We start from the raw sequence: 21,410 nt of genomic DNA, 5'->3' as shown, positions 1-21,410 counted from the left end.
AATCGACCTGTTCGCAACAGCGACGAACTGGAAGTGCAAGAGGTTCGCCAGCAGGTTTCCCCAGCCGGGAAGCATGGGCGATGCGTTCTCGTTCCCCCTGGGACGGCCTATATCTGGATGCGTTCCCGCCGTTGCTGCTTCGACTCATCAGCCAGCTCAAGAGGTCCCGGTGCAGGATGATCCTCGTCGCACTGGCGTGGCCCAGGCAGATCTGGTTCCCGGACCTTCTGGACTTGTCAACGTCCCCTCCCATCAAGCTGTCGGCGGACACGGACCTTTTCTCCAGAGAAGGAGGCGCCATCTTCCACCACGACCGGGCGTCGCTGAACCTGCAGGCCTGGCTCCTGCACCGCTAGAGTTTGGAGGCTACGATATACCGGCCGATTGCAGAGAGGTTCTTGCAAAGGTCAGGGCGTCCTCGACTCTCAAATGCTACGGTCATAAGTGGAAGAGGTTCTCTATCTGGTGCCGAGCACAGAAGATCAACCCCTTACGGATTACGGCCCCTCAAGTGCTGCCGTACCTGCTATCGCTGGCAAAGGCGGGGCTAGCCTATGCCTCCATTAAGATTCATCTGGCGGCGATCTCCAGATATACCAGAACCACAGGACGGACGTCCCTGTGGTCCCATCGACTGGTAAAAGAGTTTATGAAAGGACTGTTCCGGTCGTTCCCGCCGGTGAAGGCCCCGGCCCCGGCGTGGGAACTTTACGTGGTGCTGACCAGGCTCATGGGGGCCCCCATTCGAGCCGATGCACTCCGCACATATGAAATTTGTGTCGTGGAAGACTGCGTTCCTGGTGGCCATTACCTCCGCACGGCGAGTGGGAGAGATCCAGGCCCTACCCTGCAAAGCACCGTACTTGACTTTCCATGCCTCGAGGGTGGTGCTTAGGACGCACCCCTCCTTTATGCCCAAGGTGCCCTCAGACTTCCATCTTAACGAGCCCTTGGTGGTACCTGTTTTCTTCCCGTCTCCTTCGTCGCCGGCCGAGAGGACTTTGCACTCGCTGGATGTGGCTAGAGCGCTGAAGTTTTACGTGGACCGCACAAAGAGTTTCCGGAGGACATCACAGCTGTTTGTGAACTTTGGACCTGTGAATCAAGGGAAGGCTCTCTCGAAGTCTTCTATTTCCAGATGGCTCTCCGGCTGCATCATGCACTGTCACCGGTTGGCTAACCGACCGCTGCCAGGCCGTCCGAGAGCCCATTCGACCAGAGCGATCGCTGCTACTACGGCGTTCTTATCTGGTGTGCCCCTGCTGGACATCTGCAGGGCTGCTACGTGGAGGTCGACGCACACCTTCACGAGATTCTACTGCGTCAATCGGGATTCCAGGGAGGAGTCCAGGGTCGGCCAAGCAGTGCTGCGCAACCTATTCGCTTAAGGTGAGCCTGGTGAGGAGGTAAGAGATGCTTAATGTTGAGTTTTTTGTATTGCTTAATGTTGAGCCTTTTGCCACCCCTCGTGGTTGTGCATGTGTGTACTGCTATCTATTCTTATGTTCATGAGCATGTGAATCCATGTCAGACCCCAGCTGGAGAAGGAACAAGTTACTACAGAGATCAGTGATTGGTTACTACTACGAAAGACAGATCAGAAACGAAACTAATACTGATTTTTTTTCTTTACCGAGGATTCCCAGTCTGACGACTGGGAATATTCATGAGCATGTGAATCCATGCCAGACCCATGCTGGAGAACAGTTACAGGTAAGTAACTTGTTCCTTATCCTTGTGAGCAGTCTTTAGCTGCTGCTTTTGCAATTGAAAAAGCTTGAAGTATAACAATGAGGTGTCCAGTAACATTCGAGCATGCATTTGGGTTTTTAGAGCAACCCAAATGTACATTGACCACACAGAGTATCCGGATACGAGGTAATATCAAATCCGGCAATTCAAATGGTCAGATGTAAGACAGTAAATCCAGCAACGTCCATTGCTGAACCAGTAGGAGAGGATGATTATGTACATGATTGCACAATGTATACTGGAATCTATAATGAAATTCCCCAAGCTAGAGAAAATTCCCTCTGGAGAGGGGAGGTTGTTTTTGTTGATGGTTCTTCAAAAAATGATCAGACAACTGGCGAAAGGCATACTGGATCTGCAGTAGTGAAGGTGAACCTAGAGGGTGCATTTGAAGTGAAAAGCCCGAGATTGCCTTTGATTGCTCAGCACAGGCTGCAGAATTAGTGGCGCTTCTTGCCACGCTTCAGAGATTCAAAGATGAGCAAGTGATGTGTACTGACTCGGCTATGTGACGTCCATGGTGCACGCAGGTTTCTGTCACAGGGAAAGGACAGACTTCCTCCATGCAGACGGCACTCTAGTGCAACATGCAGCCCTGATGGATACACTTATTGAAGTAGTAGCACTCCCGTTGACTCCAGCAGTCGTAAAATGCACAGCACATTCTAAAAGGACAGGTTTAATTTCTCGGGCAAACAAAACCGCAGATTTAGAAGTCAAAAAGGCAGCCTATTTTCCCCAACCATTCCTTAATTTGAAATGGACTGTTAAACAAATGACAGGACGATGCATGTTGGTGAAAGAGGGCTTTAACATGCTGTCTATTGTCCAATTAATTAAGATACAATGGCGAACACCACAAGAAGAGAAGGATTCTATGGAAGACGCAGGGGTGTTCTTTATCCCCCCACTGAGGCATTTTGGACACAGGATAACACTAGAAAGCCAGTTAGGCCTTTATCATTATTGAGGGTAGCATTGGAGCAACTCCACTACCCTGCACATACGACTCGAGTCTAGCTGCACAAGAGTGGTTCTTGCCAAACTTCTTGGAGCATGTGGCACAGTTTATTGTAAATTGCATTGTGTGCCCGAAATGTACTGCAGGGCACACCTTGCAAACAGTGAGGAACAATTCCTAGACCCAATGGCCCTTTTCAGCATCTACAGATACATTTTGTAGATATGCTGCAGACATGCAATGGTTAGATATATGCTGGTTGTATGTATTTTTTTTCTAGATGGATAGAGACTGGTCCATGCACACACCCTGATGCCACGTGTGCTGCCAGGTTCCTTGTGCGTGAAGTGTTCCCAAGATGGGGGGTGTGAGGTTTGCAGTCTGACGATGGACCACAATTTGTAAATGAGTTTTTCAAACAAATCGTTTTATTAGGCATTAAGCATATGTGTCTGTGAATGTTTAAACAGATTATTGAAGGAAAGGATTGTGAAGGTAAAGTAACTTTGAAGAAGGGGTGGGTACATTGCCTCCCCCTAGCATTATATGCTCTAAGGCAGTGGTCCTGAAACTACGGCCCGCGGGCCACATGCGGTCCATGGAGCGCATTTACCTGGCCCGCCGGGTGTTTTAGCCTCCGGACATCCTTGTGTTTCCGAAAGATGCTTTCGGAACACAAGGATGCCTCTGAGAAGTCCCTGCGGCCCGCGTTTACTTTAAAAACCGCTGGGAGTAGGCGCACGCAGCGACGTCACTGACGTCCCATGCGTGCGCACGCCCATGGAAACCGAGGCGGAGAAGAAAGGACGCGCGCTGGAGGTAAGTGTTTACCAGCGGCGCGTCCCTTCGGTGTTCTGACCACCGGTCCTGCTATGGCCGGAGCGGTGGTCAGAAGGAATGTCCTGATACCAGTATCGGGACTGATACCAGGCATTTTTATGGTATCGGGGACTCGTTTAGAGTCCCCGATACCATGCCCGGTACATAAGCCCTGCAATGTGGGGGGAACTATACTGTCAATGTAATGTGGGGGGGAACTATACTGTCAACGTAATGTGGGGGAACATACTGCCAGCCTAATGTGGGGGGAACTATACTGCCAACCTAATGTGGGGGACTATACTGCCAACCTAATGTGGGGGACTATACTGGCAGCCTAATGTGGGGGAACTATACTGCCAGCCTAATGTGGGGGACTATATTGCACCTAATGTGGGGGAATGTTGCTGGTATATTGTTTTTATTGGTATTTTACTAATAGCAATTTGGAATCCCTAGGAAACAATGATGTCAAGAAAGAGAACAATTGACTCAGAGTGTAGGATATTCAAAGAACAGTGGACTTATGATTACTTTTCCATACAGTACAAGGAAAGAGCTGTGTCTGATATGCCAGAATATAGTGTCTGTGTTCAAAGAATACAATTTGCGTCGACACTATGAAACTCAACATAAAGATAAATATGATTGTTTGGTCGGAGAAGTGAGAAAAGATAAAATATTAAAACTGAAAAATACATTGACAGCTCAGCAAAATACTTTTGTGAAGCAGAAACCGCTAAATATTTCATCACTGAGAGCAAGTTTTCAAGTTATGAAACTATGGGCCTGCTTTTGGCTAACGAGATGGTCAATGTCCGGTTCCATATTTGTCACTGCTAGTCGTAACAAGTGATGCAAGTGTTCATCCGTTAGTCGAGATCTGGTTGGAGATTTCAGATGTTTCATTCTGGAAAAAGTCTGTTCACAGACACAAGTGCTGCCAAAGATGGTTGCCATTTTGAGTGCATGGTTCCTGAGATGAGGATATGTCTCGGAAGGGAGAGATGCATAGAAACTATGAAGGCTGCTTGACTTGAATGCGTCTTTCAGAGAGTCACAATTCTGCAGTTCAGCCAGCTCCATTTGGTAAATTATATCCACATTTTCAATGTCAATAGAAAATGGGTTACGGAAAAGCTGTATGTCCTGTTCATGGAGATGAAGCTCTTTAAATCTAAATTGGAACTCCTTTTGCAATTTTTCTAGTGAATCCACACATGTTTTGTTTGGGAATGCAAACAATGTTTTTTCCGCTAACAGATTTTGAGTTGTGGGTAGATGGCAGAAGATTTCCTCCTTCACTTGTTTGATGAGAAGGCCTAATTTTACTTCAAAATCTTTGACATGTGATTGCATATCACCGATGAGCTTCCCTTTTCCTTGAATTTGCACATTGAAACTGTTGAGTAGCTCTGTTACATCTGTTAGAAAGGCAAGGTGCCATTTCCATTCTGCATCATTGAGCTCTGGTGGTACTTTGTTTTTTGAAAGAAGAAAAGCTGTAATCTGTGGAAGTAAGTCATAGAAACGTTTCAAAACTCTCCCTCGACTCAGCCAACGGACTTCTGTGCGGTACAGAACATCTCCATAGTCAGCATTTAGCTCAGACAGAAATTCCTGAAATTGTCTGTGCTTTAGTGCATGAGCTCTAATGAAGTTAACACAAGATACCACAATTGTCATAACAGAGTCAAACTTCAGTGATTTACTACACAGCGCTTGTTGGTGGATGAGGCAGTGTATGGCTATTGGATGAGAATAATTATGTTTGTCCATCTCTTGGTTAATGCGAGCAATTACTCCTTTCTTAGACCCCACCATGCTAGGAGCACCATCAGTTGTCACACTGGCTAGTTTAGCCCAGTCCAGCTCCAAACCATTCAAAGTTTGGCAAACCTTTTCATAGATATCCTCTCCTGTAGTTCCTTTGATGCTTTGCAGTGCAGCAAGCTCTTCTGTGACTTCGAAATTGTCATTCGTCCCACGAATAAAAATTAAAAGTTGTGCAGAATCATGAACATCATTGCTTTCGTCAAGTGCCAAGGAAAAATAGGAAAGTTTTTTTTGTCGGGTTTTGCAAATGCTGATACAGATTGTCTCCCATTTCTTCAATCCTCCGTGTAAGTGTAGGTCCTGAAAGACTCACTGTACTAAATAAATCGGCCTTCTCTGGACACATCTCTTTGGCAACAGAAAGAAGGCATTCTTTAACGAATTCTCCCTCCACGAATAGTCTGCCAGTGCGCGCTATTAGCTTGGCAACTTGAAAACTTGCTCTCAGTGATGAAATATTTAGCTGCTTCTGCTTCACAAAAGTATTTTGCTGAGCTGTCAATGTATTTTTCAGTTTTAATATTTTATCTTTTCTCACTTCTCCGACCAAACCATCATATTTATCTTTGTTGAGTTTCATAGTGTCGACGCAAATTGTATTCTTTGAACACAGACACTATATTCTGGCATATCAGACACACAGCTCTTTCCTTGTACTGTATGGAAAAGTAATCATAAGTCCACTGTTCTTGAATATCCTACACTCCGAGTCAATTTTTCTCTTTCTTGACATTGTTTCCTAGGGATTCCAAATTGCTATTAGTAAAATACCAATAAAAACAATATACCAGCAACATTCCCCCACATTAGGTGCAATATAGTCCCCCACATTAGGCTGGCAGTATAGTCCCCCACATTAGGCTGGCAGTATAGTCCCCCACATTAGGCTGGCAGTATAGTCCCCCACATTAGGCTGGCAGTATAGTCCCCCACATTAGGCTGGCAGTATAGTCCCCCACATTAGGCTGGCAGTATGTTCCCCCCCACATTAGGCTGGCAGTATAGTCCCCCACATTAGGCTGGCAGTATAGTCCCCCACATTAGGCTGGCAGTATAGTCCCCCACATTAGGCTGGCAGTATAGTCCCCCACATTAGGCTGGCAGTATAGTCCCCCACATTAGGCTGGCAGTATAGTCCCCCACATTAGGCTGGCAGTATAGTCCCCCACATTAGGCTGGCAGTATAGTCCCCCACATTAGGCTGGCAGTATGTTCCCCCACATTAGGCTGGCAGTATGTTCCCCCACATTAGGCTGGCAGTATAGTCCCCCACATTAGGCTGGCAGTATAGTCCCCCACATTAGGCTGGCAGTATAGTCCCCCACATTAGGCTGGCAGTATAGTCCCCCACATTAGGCTGGCAGTATGTTCCCCCCCACATTAGGCTGGCAGTATGTTCCCCCACATTACGTTGACAGTATAGTTCCCCCCACATTACATTGACCGTATAGTTCCCCCCACATTGTGGGGCTTATGTACCGGCATGGTATCGGGGACTCTAAATGAGTCCCCGATACCATAAAAATGCCTGGTATCAGTCCCGATTCTGGTATCGGGACATCCCTTCTGACCACCGCTCCGGCCATAGCAGGACCGGTGGTCAGAACACCGAAGGGACGCGCCGCTGGTAAACACTTACCTCCAGCGCGCGTCCTTTCTTCTCCGCTTCTCCGCCTCGGTTTCCATGGGCGTGCGCACGCATGGGACGTCAGTGACGTCGCTGCGTGCGCCTACTCCCAGCGGTTTTTAAAGTAAACGCGGGCCGCAGGGACTTCTCAGAGGCATCCTTGTGTTCCGAAAGCATCTTTCGGAAACACAAGGATGTCCTGAGGCTAAAACACCCGGCGGGCCGGGTAAATGTGCTCCGTGGGCCGCATGTGGCCCGCGGGCCGTAGTTTGAGGACCACTGGTCTAGATTCTCATGTAACATTTGTATGTTACCCTTTCCCCACTAAATGGCTGCTGGCAGTGGCTTAGTTTTAACTACCGTAGTGTGCCTTTACTGCGGGCTGTATTAGCAGCTGCAGTAAAAGTACCCAATGATGCTATTTTTGTCAAAATGGCCCTGGTCGTCTTTCTTTCGCCATTTCTTTGTGGAAAAGTCCTTCTTGAGGTTTACTCTGCACGCCAAACCAGGTTTGATCCTTTTGTTCGCTTTGCCTTTTGCGGGATTCACGAGTGAAGCCCACCTCTGGCTCCAGGGTGTCTGGGGTAGGCAGGAAGTGAGTGAGGTGCCCGAAACTCCCTGTGCTTGGTCTCCTAGGAGACCCAAATCCACACTGTAGCGATTGGCCGGCTGACTGTCCGACAAGGACAGCCCCCCTGCTGGGTGATTGACAGCTAGGCTGGAATGAATGGGAGAGAACTGAATAAAAGGCAAGGCTTTTGGCTTGGAAGGCAGAGCCGACCACTGGACGAAGGAACCGAAGAAGAACTTGCAGAGGAAACTTGCTGCAACTCTTGGACCGTTGGTTTGCCCAGTGAAGCCCTGCTGAAACTCCAAATTCTTATCGACAGAGAAGCTCCTGCAAGGACAACTTCTCCCCTTGAGTTGGTGGGACCAATGAACTCCAAAGTAAGCCACCTAGACATTCTCTGAGCTGGCTGCTTTTCCATACAGTTGCTGTTGGAAACCGAATAGCCAGGGGGGAGGAACACCAGATTGTGTGCATTGCTTTTAAGTTAGCCAAGAGCTCCAGGAAGATCCTCTGGACTCCCAGGAAGCAAGAATGACCGAGCCTGTGCCCCCTCAACAGTGCAGGACCCCAGAAGCAAGTCCTTCTCGACAGCCGGGAACCGCACTGTTGCTATTTGCAGTAGTCGCATGGAGCTGAAACACCGAAGTGCCACTTGTTGGAAAGATTGCCGGTTGGAGCAGTGACCATCCCATTGCAGTGCAGGAGTCCAAGAAGTCCCCATTCCCCTCCCCCCCTCCTGGCTCCATGACGGAGGCCCAGGAACAGTGATCTGCAGAGCTGCTCAGGAACAGAAGTCATCTGCTGCACTTTTCTTCTCTTCAATACAAAGGTACTGTAAATGTCTGAGAACTTACTACTTGTGAGTAGTAGAAGCAAGCAACTCTACAAGTCTGAACAGCTTGTGTTCCTACATTCATTCTTCTTTTCTTCAAATACTTCTAAAACCTTGTGCAAAGACTTTTCTACTTACCTACCAGAAGTGCTTCAGCCCATATAAAACTTTTTCCCATTGACGTTGGCTTAACCTGCTATAACTGAATGAGACTGCTTAGTGGATCAAGAAGTATTTGCCTGCTTAAGAATATTTGTGGTCTCTTGTTTGTTGTAATATTTTTTTCCTTTAACCAATTTCTAACAATATTCTAAATGCAACAGTAAGATTAATGTCCCCAGCACCCTCGCTATTGAAGTCACCTGAGGGTGCAGGTTGTGATTGTGGGCCATCTCAAGAGTCTTCACTGATTTTAGAATATTAGTGTTTTGAAGTGTTACTTTTATATTGTGCCCTTCTGAAGAAGGCTTACTCTAACTCAGGGGTGCACAACTGATTTTGACAGAGGGCCGAAAGTACCTTACATGAGGGCTATAGTGGGCCGAAAAGTAAATGTGGGCAGGGCGCTAGGCGGGGCGTGGCAGGAGGCTTTTTAAACCCCCAATTTGTACTAAACACATGGAAAAAGAATGTTTTTTGAGGGGTAACGATTTTTATTTGCATTTCAAACTTACATTTTGTACTACACATTTTCCATTGTTATAATTTATTTCTATTTAGTTATTGTATCTCGCCTGTTTAACTTATATATATTTTATTGACCCTAGATTGGACATGCCGTTATTTTGGACTGCTACAGTTTGCTATTTGGGTTGCCCAAGAGGAGTATGGCCTTCGTTGAGTTAGGTTTCCTCAAAAAGCCAAAGATGAACGTCTCCTAACTGTGCCTGTTTTAGCTTTATTATTGGGTTCACTCTTGGAGTGCAACACTATGCCCCATGTCCCTCACCCCCAACCAAATATGCCCCATGTCCCTCACCCCAACCAAATATGCCCCATGTCCCTCACCCCCAACCAAATACTATGCCCCACAGCCCCCTCACCCCCAACCAAACCCCCACCCCCCAAATCAGCACACACAAACCAGCACCAATACAGACCCGAACCCCCACCCCCAACTCAGCACACACAAACATGCACCCATAAAGACCCAAACCCCCAACTCAGCACACACTCAAGCATGCACCCATACAGACCCGAACCCCCCACCCCCCAACTCAGCACACACAAACATGCACCCATACAGACCCGAACCCCCACCCCACAAACCAGCACACAAACATGCACCCATAAAGACCCAAACCCCCACCCCAGCACACTCAAGCATGCACCCATACAGACCTGAACCCCCGCCCCCAAAATCAGCGCACACATGCACCCATAAAGAACCGAACCCCCCACCCCAGCACACAAAAAACATTCAAATTAAAACATTCATACACATCCGACAACCCCCCACCCCGCATCTCAACATACACACAAAAAACATTCAAATCCAAACATTCATACACATCCGACACCCCCTTCACCCCCGCATCTCAACATACACACAATACATTCAAATCCAAACATTCATACACATCCGACACCCCCCCAACCCCTGCATCTCAACATACACACAAAATACATTAAAATCCAAACATTCATACACATCCGACGCACATCCGACACCCCCACACCCCCGCATCTCAACATCCACACAAAATACATTCAAATCCAAACATTCATACACATCCGAACCCCCCCCCCCCCTCATCGCAACATACACACAAACATAAAGCAAAACAAACCCGACACACAGACCACTTACCGGAGACGTGCTGAAAAGCAGATAAGCTGGAACGCTGGAATCGTACTACGGCTGGCGTGGTCCAAGGCTGAAATGCCTTCGGGCATCAAGCCTTAAGGACCACACCAGGCATAGTGCTGGCCCTTCATTGGTGCAGCACACACGCATTACGTGGCTCGTAGGAGCGACGTGGTGCGTGTGTGCGCTGAGCCAATAAGGGCCAGTGTTTTGTCTGTCCCGGGCCGCCCTCCATTAGGAAGGTCTTTGTGCCTCGCGGGCCGGACAAAAGAGCATGGCGGGCCGCAACTGGCCCGCGGGCCGTATGTTGTGCACCCATGCTCTAACTGATACATAGATTAATAATTGTTTATTTGAATACTTGTCACTGTGAATATCGAACTCCCCTACAGCTCACATTGACCCTGTTTGAGATAAGCCTGGCTGCTCAACACGCTACCAAAACTGTGTAGTACAAGCTTATACCAAAGGTTGGGTTTCCTATTACCTGTAGCCAGGGTTGTAAACAATCTTGCATAACACTGGACTTCTTTTAATATTTAACTACATTTTCTTGGGTGAACTACTGTTCCCAAGAATCGTCAGATGACACCTGTCTTACTTACTTTTATGGGTCCAGCACACACCACCCTATGTGGAGAGCTGGGGCGGTTACATGGTAACTCCTTTAACCCATTCCTCATGTAATATTTTGTTAAACTAACTCACTTGAATGGCTGGTGGCGGTGGCAGTGGTTTCTTTTTTACTACCTAGTAACATGTATTTGCAGGCTGATACCTCGGCGGCAGTGCTGCACCGAAGGTTGAACATTTTTCTCAATGGCCGGTCTTCTTTTTTCGCCATTTCTTGTCTGTTTCTTCTGGGCTTTTACTCTGAATCGGTTTGAGTCCTTTGTGTGTTTTTGCCTTTAGCGACTTCCGCACTGAAGCTCGCCCAGGTTCCAGTGTGTCTGGAAAGGCAGGAATTGAGGGAGGGTCCCAAAACTTCCCTGTCCTTTGTCTCTAGGTGGGCCTGAGTGAAACCAGTTCCAATTGGCCGGCTGGCTGTCCTGAAGGACAGCCGCCTTGCTGTGTGATTGACAGCCTGGGGCTGTGAATGTATGGGAACTTGAATAAAAAGCGAGGCGTTTGGGACTAAGAGCAGGGTAGGCCAACATCCGAAGCAGAAGACGCCAGCAGCACCCTCCTGGACCACGAAGTGCCCAGTGAAGCCCAACAGCTGTACTGACGCCACTTTCGAATCTACAGGGAAGACCGTATGGGACAACTTCCTCCCTTTGGGTGGTGGGACCAACTAGCCTCAACTTTTTGGTGCAACCCTAGATTTGCTGTGATTTTCCAAGGCTGTATAATCCCAATATCCGGGGTACCTTGACCACCTGTGGGTGCATGGTCTTCCGAAATGCAAATCTGGCCAAAACTTCGTGGGCATCCAGAGGAGCCTACAGAAGCAGGTAATCTGCGTCCAGAGTCCCCTTACCACAGTCCAGGACCGAGGGATCAAGGAACTTCTAACTGTAGCTGTTCATTCTTTGGCGCTGAAGAAGAGGCGCCAAAACCACAAAGTCGCTGAATCGATGGACATCCATTGCTGCCGAGTCCTTCTCCCGAGTGCTGCCGCAGGAGCCCGTCAGACGTCCTCCCTTTCATCACCACAATAAAGGACCAGGAACAAGGGCCTGCTGCATTGCATCCTGCTGGAACAATGTCTTCAGTTCAAAGGTACTGTGGGGCTTGGGGTATAATATCCTTTTGCTATTTGGGGTGCTTCCTACCTTTTGGGAGTGCTATTTAACCCTATTCTCAGTTGACTGCAACTCACTTGCACTGGCCTTTCAGCTTGTGCTTTCTTAAAGGCAACTCCTTTTTAAGTTGCTGTGATTTCATTTTGAAAATTCTTCTAAGAACATCAGAACTTGGACTTTGACCATTGACTGTCCTGGCTGCCTAAAGGCCTCCTTACCCCATTGGCTTTGGCAGTGCTTGTTCCCTTACAGGTTTCAATTGGTGAACACTTTTAATGCTGAGATAAGACTGACTGCATCCCTTTGGGAGAATCTAACCGTTTGTATAGAATACCAGTCTGTTCTGAATTAACCCTAACCTTTCCCCTCAACTCAATACTGCAAAGGTGATACCAAATATAAGTGTTCTACTGACCTCAAATTACATCACCTCTGGGTGTTGGAAAATGTGTAACATATGAATTACTCACCTGCTTTATTCACTTTTTGAATTGAATCATAACTTGGGATTAATGATGCAGCTAATTACTGCTTTTAAAAGAATGCTTTAAATATCTGTGTATAGTTTATTATAGTGTGTAAGTATTCTCTTGGATACCTGTATTTACTGATTTCATTGTGCAGCTCACATTACCCGTCTTAAAATAAGCCTGGCTGCTGGGGTCACACTACCAACTTGTGTAGTACATGCCTATATTAAAAGGTGGGTTACCTAATACCAAGAGATGTCTTGTGTAGTTCAACACCAGTTGGACTGCACTAATTCTTACCTAACAAAGACCAGGAAAACGAAGAACACAGCAGCACCTTTATAGTAAAGGCCAATATCTTAACATTTGACAAGGAGTAAGCTGACTTAGTTATCCTGGAACTTTTTAGATGGGCCCAAGAGATGATGGCCCAAGAGTATGCATTAGTACCGGAGCTGAACGAAGAAACGCACACTTCATCTTTGTTGCCTATCGCAATAACATTATGCACATTCTTGTATGCTAATCTCACTAGGCATGTATTTTGATTTAAAAGGGATGTTTGGAAACATGGAAGTATAAATGCGTATCTTGACAATTTGTCTAATTTAAAGAATAACCTATTGTATCAGCACAAGAAAAAGGTGAGAAGGAGACCATCGGATGAAAGCTGCTACGTGTGGTCCCTCATACCTTCAGCTTTGGGAACCTCTAAAATATTTATTGCATCAGAAGTATCAGTGAAAAAGACACATTGCCTGACGCATCTTGCATTTTGCCTAACCAGAGGACAGTTCTAAGGCAGAACAGCAACATTTCAAAGAGAAGATGACTATGTACAAGCTAGAAAGTAAAAATGCATCAAATAATAAAATACAAACAGCCTGGAATAAATGGAGCTGGAATCAAGATTGCAGAAAAACAAGATGCTACAATGCAAGGATAAGAAAGGAAGGAGATACAAGAATGCTGGGAAAGAGGTCAATTTCATATTAAAGGAACAGTGCTTACTCCTGAAGGGTGGGCTGAGGGATTGGTTGTGTGCAAAGCAACAGCATTAACTGGACAATGAGAAGTAGTTGTGGCAAATGCAAAAAAGGAATACAAAACCAATGGCTGAAGATTGCAAGGTTGTGATGGGTCGACTGGACCATTGCATATACTAACCCTGAAGAATGTGTGTCTATGCTTCAGAAATAGCACAGTGAAAATTGAAGAGAACTGGAAGTATGGCTACATTTTTTTTTTTATGTACCGGACATGAAGGAAGGAACAGCAGTCCTGATGGGCCATTATTGATCCTGTGGATAAAGAGCATATATAAAGTTCCCACTAAAATGGGGAAGAGTTTAATTGTGGTACTAAGGCTGAAATGATTACCAGCACCAAAGTGACCTGCAGATTAGACTTCCCAAAGATGGACACACACCTGATTAAGAAAAGATCTGTTTACTAAAGCAGACTGAGGTGAAGCAATGTATTTCTCAGTAAAATTAATCGAACTCTTTTATTGCATTCCAGATGCTGATAATTTGATCAGCCGAACAGCAGTGATATTTACAGCTATATTTCTGCCAGAAATCCAGACTGCAGTGAACACCAAGTAGCTGCAAATGACCAGATGGGAGCTGCTGCTGCAAACTATCAACACACCAATAAAAGGGTTTAATGCGATTAAAGAAGAGTTGAGGGCAATAGGGCTCATGTCCCTCCAGAACAGGTATGTCCTAGACTTCATTACAGCATTGGAAGGAGGAGTGTGCACCACAATCGGGCCTTCTTGAGGTACATTTATACCTGCCCATGAAGTAAACAATGGGACTTTGACAGAAGCAATAACAATGTCACCCCTGCATATGAAAATGGAGGCTGAAGTAGACAAGATTGAGGACTGTTGGTTTTCGTCTGTTCTCGTGGATTCCAACTTGGTTGGCAAATGCCTTCAAATTACTTGTAGCAGTACTAGTGTTGGTATTGCTAGGATTTTGTTTCAGAAGGATCATCTTGGGACAATGCCAGAAGGCAGTCAAAACTATTGGGATGAAGATAATGATTGATTTAGACACTGGAACTGGTGAGCAGATGCAAAATGAGGAAAGTACCCATGAAAATATAAAGAAAAGTGCCCTTGCACCTCCAGGAACGAAGTTCTACTATCCCAAGGAGTATAAATATGTAGGGCAGTGAATATCCTGTCCATTAGGAGATCACTGTCACAAGACCTGAAGTGTGCATGAACATGTAAAGAATGCAGGTCACCTGAAGGGGGTGACAAAAGAAATATAGGTCCCAAAGAAAAGAGATGATAAAGGAGAATGAAGAAAGGAAGATGGTCGAGGACTCAACCAGAGGGGGGAATGTAGAGAAACAGGTGGATGCATTTTCCCTAGCTCCTGCACCCTCACCGCCGACATACTGCAACAGCGGGAGAATGGCCTTGTGTGAGACTCCATGTGTTATACTTTACCTCACTGAGTGTATGAAGACAACCCTATTGAATGTACCTTCACACAAAGTGTAGAAGGATGCTGTATAGAAGGATGTCTCCATGCACCATCGGACATTGAGCGCCGAGTGAAATCTGACATGGATAGTGATATGAAGATATACAAAACCATGTTGAACACTATGAAAATACTGAAGTGATGATGTATAACTACCGTTTCATACAAGTTTCTCTTGTCACTTCAAAGTAATCACGAACGCAAAACAAGACCAAGTAACCTTCTGGCCAGTAAGTGTAAATACGCAGTATTGCAAGGTGTAAAAGATGCATAGAAGCTTTCTATAGAGGAATATGTAACATGGCTAGGGTGTCCATTATTGGAAAATCGACGACGGCTCGTGCAAAGATTCAACTCCACTCCCTCGGAACCAGACCAGGGTTGAAGCATCATTAGATGCTGGAAGAATAGCTTTGTGTGCAAAATAGTCATTGTTGGCTTGGTATCAAGGATGCTATTTTTAAAGGAATAGCTGTAAAGCATGAAGGGAGGCAGACAGATGACTCATGGACGCAAGTCCTTTTTCTCGAAGGTTAAAGAAGAAAACATTTAGAAGAGCCGAGTATTGGTCAATTAAAAGTGTATAAAGTCTATACAAAGTAGAGTGATTAAGTCTCTAGAGGCCAAGAGGAGCAATGACGCCCAGTATAATTAAATCAAATGGCAGTAAATAAGAGGCTGAATTTGACAAATTCGTGGTCTCTTCACATGTGAATCAGAAGTAAAAAACGAGGGCTATTCATTAAGCCTCGCAGTGATGTGCTTTCACTCTCTTGAATAATCTAGAACAAAACAGGCTACAAGGTCAACTAGTCAACTACAGACTGGAAACTTTGGGTCATGGCTGGTCTGATGAGAGATGGACTAATTGGGAATGTAGGGAGTAATCTGATGTGATCCAATCACCTGGGTTTTGGTTTCCTTACGTGCTGCTAGCCGAGGGTGAGAATGCCAACCAATCAGTGGGTCTATGGGGCAACCTGCTATACAATGTTGCATAGACAATCCACTGTCATTTTGTTTGCTATAATCCGTATTATATGTATATAGTGGTAGTTCAAGGTTTGTCCTGCCGATAAGAGACAGCCAATGAAGTGCATACCCATATGTATTCTATAAGTAGAAATGTTCCCGTAACCGATGCCTCCCGCTAATAGGTTTTATGGTTTGCCACGTAGGATGAAGTCATAGATGATGCATATTGGGGTATAAGAACCTTCTGTAATCAAGTTTGTGAGTGCAAGCATCAGTCGATGTCTTCCAGATGACTGATTTATTAAATTGAGAATAAAGTAAAACTTTACCATATTCCTTGAGTCTGTCCGGTTAGTTGGTCAGATCTTTATTGGTAATTCCATCTAGCACAAGAGATTTTTCAAGGTGCTAGAGCACAGAACTAGCAGAAACTAACAATGATCCTAATGGCTGCTACGTGGACTGTTGAGTGAGTTTCCCACCCCCTCTGGATGTCCATTTGCCCACCAATGAATCCATCATGTGCTTACAAGATGTTGACACAGGATCAGGGGTTAACCCTGTGTTGGGGAGAATTCTCAAAAATGTGTTAATTCTCTCCACCTTAGAGACCCCCAGCAACTTTGCTGGATTTTGAGGACTTGATTGTTTTTAACCTGGAGTGTGACCCTTTTTCCCCACTCTCTCGTGTATTTAAATGTGATTTTCATACACTGTTTTCTCTTTTGGTTATGGAGTCTGCCAAACTCCATAGGCATCTTTTACATTCTCACAGTGCACCTTCAGTGCAGTGGCATAGGGAAGTCTTCCAGATTTAAATACCTTCTCTGGGATCAACTGTTTACCAGAACAGTAAGGTGAAATTGACTTTGCTTACCATTGTAAATTGCTAGACCCAGCACACACTATCTTGCAATAGTGCTGGAGGGGTTACTTGGTATCCCCTGTGTCTAGCTACTCATGTAACATTTTTGTTACACGTTCCTCTTGAATGGCTGGTGGCAGTGGTTTCGTTTTTAACTACCATGGTTTGCATTTACCGTGACTGTTCGCGGACCTGGTAAAAGCAACCGCGGGATCCATCTTTTTTAAATGGCGTAGAGCCATCTTTGACAAAATGGTCCCAGGTCTTTTTCTTTTGCCATGTATTTTTGGAAAGGTCCTTCTAGAGGTTTTCTCTGCGCGCCAAACCAGGTTTGGTCTCTTTGTTCATTTCGCCTTTGGCAGGGTTTCAGAGTGAAACCCGCCTCAGGCTCCAGAGTGTCTGGGGTAGGCAGGAAGTGAGGGAGGTGCCCGACTCCCTATGCTTAGTCTCCTAGGAGACCCAAATGCACTGTCTGGTGATTCGCTGGCTGACTGTCCGGCAAGGGCAGCCACCCTGCTGGGTGAGTGACAGCTAGGCTGGACTGAATGGGAGAGAACTGAATAAAAGGCGAGTCTTTTGGCTTGGAAGGCAAAGGCGACCACTGGACGAAGGAACCGAAGAAGAGCTTGAAGACACCTGCTGCAAATCCTGGACCGTTGGTGTGCCCGGTGAAGCCCTGCTGCTGTGCTAAAACTCCAAATTTGTATCGACAGAGAAGTCCCTGTAAGGACTACTTCTAACCTTCAGTTGGCAGGACCAGTCAACTCCAAAGTAAGCCACCTGGACATCCTCTCGGAGCTGGTTGAATTTCCAGAGTTGCTGCTGGAAACCGAAACGCCAGGGAGAGGCACACCAGATTGTGTGCATTGCTTTTAAGCTGGCTAAGAGCTCCAGGAAGATCCTCGGGACTCCCAGGAAGCAGGACTGGCCGAGCCTGAGCCACCTCAACAGAGTGCAGGAGCCCAGATGCAAGGAAAGTCCATCTCGACAGCCAGAACAGGAACCGCAGTGTTGCTATTTGCGTTAGACGCGAGGAGCTGAAACACCAAAGTACCACTTGTTTGTAGATTGCCGGTTGCGGTCGATAACCGTCCCATTGCAGTGCAGGAGTCCCTAGAAGTCGTCCCTCTTGTCCCCACGACTGAGGCTCAGGAACACCAGCATCTGCAGAGCTGCACAGGAACATAAGTAATCTGCTGCATTTTTCTTCAACCTAAAGGTACTGTTCAGTCTAAGAACTTACCTCTTGTCGTGTAACTACACTTTTTCTCTGTTGGTGAGACTTGTTGTGGTTGCTCTGTAGAGTTGCTGACAGCTTTACCTCACAAGCCTAAACAGCTTGTGGCCCTAATGTGAATTTTTCTATCTACAAAGACTTTGAAAACATTGTGCAAGACTTTTACCTACCTCTGACAAGTGCTTCAGTTTCACCTACACTTTGGCTCAATTGACTTTGGCTTAGCCTGGCTCCCTGAAGGACTCTTCTTCCCCCCCCTGTGAATGTGTTTGGTCTTCCTTCCAGGAAAGGGTTAACTAACCTTGCAGTGGGGGGAGGGTTTACAAAAGTACTGACCTGCATTGAGAAAGATTTGTGAGATCTCTTGTTGTTTCGTAACCTTTCTCTTTGACAAACTCTTAATTCTGATTCTAAATGTAACCGTGATATATTAATGTCCCCAGCACCCTAATTATTGAAGTCAGTTTTGGGTGTACTTAGTGTCTGTGGGCCATCCCATGAGGGTACTTATAAGAGTGTGTATTTTTTGAAGTGTATTTGATTGTTACTGTTGTATTGCTCCCTTCTGAAGAAGGCTTACTCTGACAGATAAATACATTAATGTGAATCTCTGTGTAACTCCCCTAGAGCTCACATTGACCCCTCTTGAGATAAGCTTGGCTGCTCAACATGCTACCAACCTGTGCTTTTTTTGCCATTTCTTTGTGGAAGGGTCCTTTTTGAGATTTACTCTGCGCGCCAAACCGGGTTTGGTCCCATTGTTTGATTTGCCTTTGGCGGGATTCACAAGTGAAGCCTGCCTCTGGCTCCAGGGTGTCTGGGGTAGGCAGTGAGGGAGGTGCCCGACACTCCCTGTGCTTAGTCTCCTAGGAGACCCAAATGCACTCTGGCGTGATTTGCCAGCTGATTGTCCGGCAAGGACAGCCACCCTGCTGGCTGAGTGACAGCTAGGCTGGAATGAATGGGAGAGAACTGAATAAAAGGCAAGGCTTTTGGCTTGGAAGGCAGTCGACCACTAGACGAAGGAATTGAAGCAGAACTTGAAGAGGACGCATGCTGCAACTCCTGGACCGTTGGTTTGCCCGGTGAAGCCCTGCTGTTGTGCTGAAACTCCAAATTCGTATCGACAAAGAAGCCCCTGCAAGGACGACTTCTCTCTTTGAGATGGTGGGACCAATTGACTCCAAAGTAAGCCACCTGGATATCCATCTCGGAACTGGTCGAATTTCCAGAGTTGCTGCTGGAAACCGTATAACCAGGGAGAGGAACACTAGATTGTGTGCATTGATTTAACACTGGCTAGAGCTTCAGGAAGATCCTCCAGACTCGCAGGAAGCGGGATTGACCGAGCCTGAGCCCCCTCAACAGTGTTGAGTGCGGGACCCCAGAAGCAAAGAAAGTCCATCTCAACAGCCAGGAACCGCAGTGTTATTCACGGGAGACGCGAGGAGCTGAAACACTGAACAGCCACTGATTTTGAAGATTGCCAGTTGCAAGCAGTGACCGTCCCACTGAAGTGCAGGAGTCCCCAGAAGTCCTCCCTCTTGTCCCCACGACAGAGGCCCAGGAACAGTGAGATCTGCAGAGCTGCACAGGAACCGAAGTCATCTACTGCACTTTTTCTTCAATTCAAAGGTACGGTACAGTCTGAGAGAACGTTGCTCTTGCTGTAGAGTTGCTTGCATCTTCTACTACTCACATGTCTAACAGCTTGTGGCCCTACACTTGATTCTAAGACTTCTAAAACATTGTGCAAAGACTTTACTTGCCTATCAGAAGTGCGTCATCCTATTTAAGACTTTTGCCCATTGACTTTGGCCTAGCCTGTTATACTGTGACTCTGCTGTGGGGGGATCCAAAAGTATTTGCCTGCCTAAGAATATTTGTGGTCTCTTGTGATCTGATCATTTCCTTTTTACCAACTTAAAACAGTATTCTAAATGCAAACAGTAAGATATTAATGTCCCCAGCACCCTAGCTATTCCTGAGGGTGTAGGTTGCGTCTGTGGGCCATCCCAAAAGGGTCTTCACTGATTTAGAAACTAAGTGTACAGTATTGAAGTATATTCGTTACTATTATATTGCACATATATTATGTAGGCTTATTCTAACAGACAAATTAATAATTGTTTATTCAAGAAACCTTGAGTGTAAGTTTATTTGAATACTTGTCACTGTGAATCTCTGGCTCCCCTATAGCTCACATTGACCCCTCTTGAGATGAGCCTGGCTGCTCAACACTCTACCAAAACTGTGTAGTACAAGCTTATACCAAAGGTTGGGTTTCCCATACCTGTAGTCAGTTTGTAGTGTTCCCAGAGGGTACTGCATGCAAATTTTGTCTAAGTGTCCATGCAGCTTCCCCTTGTTGCGAGAAGAAGTGCCAATAATCGGCATGTTGTGAGGTTTTCCAAGCAATTCTCATATTTACACTTTACTATATACTCGCAACCTCAGAGCAGAAAAATAACAAAATTCACAAGTGTGGGAGCCCCTCCACTCAGAACGAACATAGCTCAAATAACCTGTACTATGGAATTTCTTCCACTCAGGAGGATCAAATACCGAGTGTTGGCTCACTGCACCCTTCACAAAAGAATATCAATTGCATTTCAGTCTGGTCCCACCCACAAGGTCAGTCCAGCCCCAAAATGCAAGGCAATTCTCAACTGAACAAGAGTACTCTCAGCAACCGTAGAAACTCTTTTCGGCCTTGTTGGACCTCCTCAGTGAGGTGAGGCTGAGCCTCTCTAAAGCGCAGTGAGCGGGGGGGAGGGGTGGGTCACGTCTGGATTATCTTGGGTTACTTTGGGTGAAACCCCAAGGTTTACAAAATTCACAAGAAGAAAATGATCTGAGGACCTAAACGCATGAGGTGGTCATGGGTACAGTACACGTCACAGTAGGGATGTTTTTACAGCAACACCCAGTCAATGTCCCTTTTCGAAATCGAGAAACTATTGTTATATTCCACACCAGCCACTAGATGTCTGCCTATGCAAAGCATGTGAATCTATACAAATGCAAACATCATACTATTACAGGTATGTAATATTTGTCATATACATGAACCCTGATGTATTCAGATGCATAGCTCAGTATAAATACTTTACAGTAAATACTGATCAGTTCCCCAATAAGTCCAGCCTTAAGAAGGTTTGGGGTCTTGTACCCTAAGGTCATTGGCTCCAAATTTCTAATTTTCAGGCAGGTTTTCTATATAATTGGATGATGCAAGTGGTCATGATGCAAAGTTTAAAGTGGTAAGCAAAGTTCGGGTAAGTAAACTCTAGGATAGTCCGAGGAAAGGATCCTTGACCAGGCCTCCACCGACCAAAGTCAGGAAAGGGTGCTTTACGGGCAGGACTTCACACCCATGTAATCCCCTGGAGTACTGGGGAGGAGGGGA

General features: G+C 46.1%; 1 protein-coding gene across 1 annotated transcript in view; it reads left to right on the top strand.

The window, feature by feature from the left end:
- Positions 1–21,410, top strand: part of DDOST (dolichyl-diphosphooligosaccharide--protein glycosyltransferase non-catalytic subunit) — a 320,262-nt gene that overhangs the window by 210,665 nt on the left and 88,187 nt on the right. The gene's annotated exons all lie outside the window — the stretch shown is intronic.

The sequence above is a fragment of the Ambystoma mexicanum genome, chromosome 8, assembly GCF_040938575.1.
Source record: "Ambystoma mexicanum isolate Mex_15411 chromosome 8, UKY_AmexF1_1, whole genome shotgun sequence".
NCBI classification, from domain to species: Eukaryota; Metazoa; Chordata; class Amphibia; order Caudata; family Ambystomatidae; genus Ambystoma; species Ambystoma mexicanum.
This window is presented reverse-complemented; position numbering and strand designations above follow the sequence as displayed.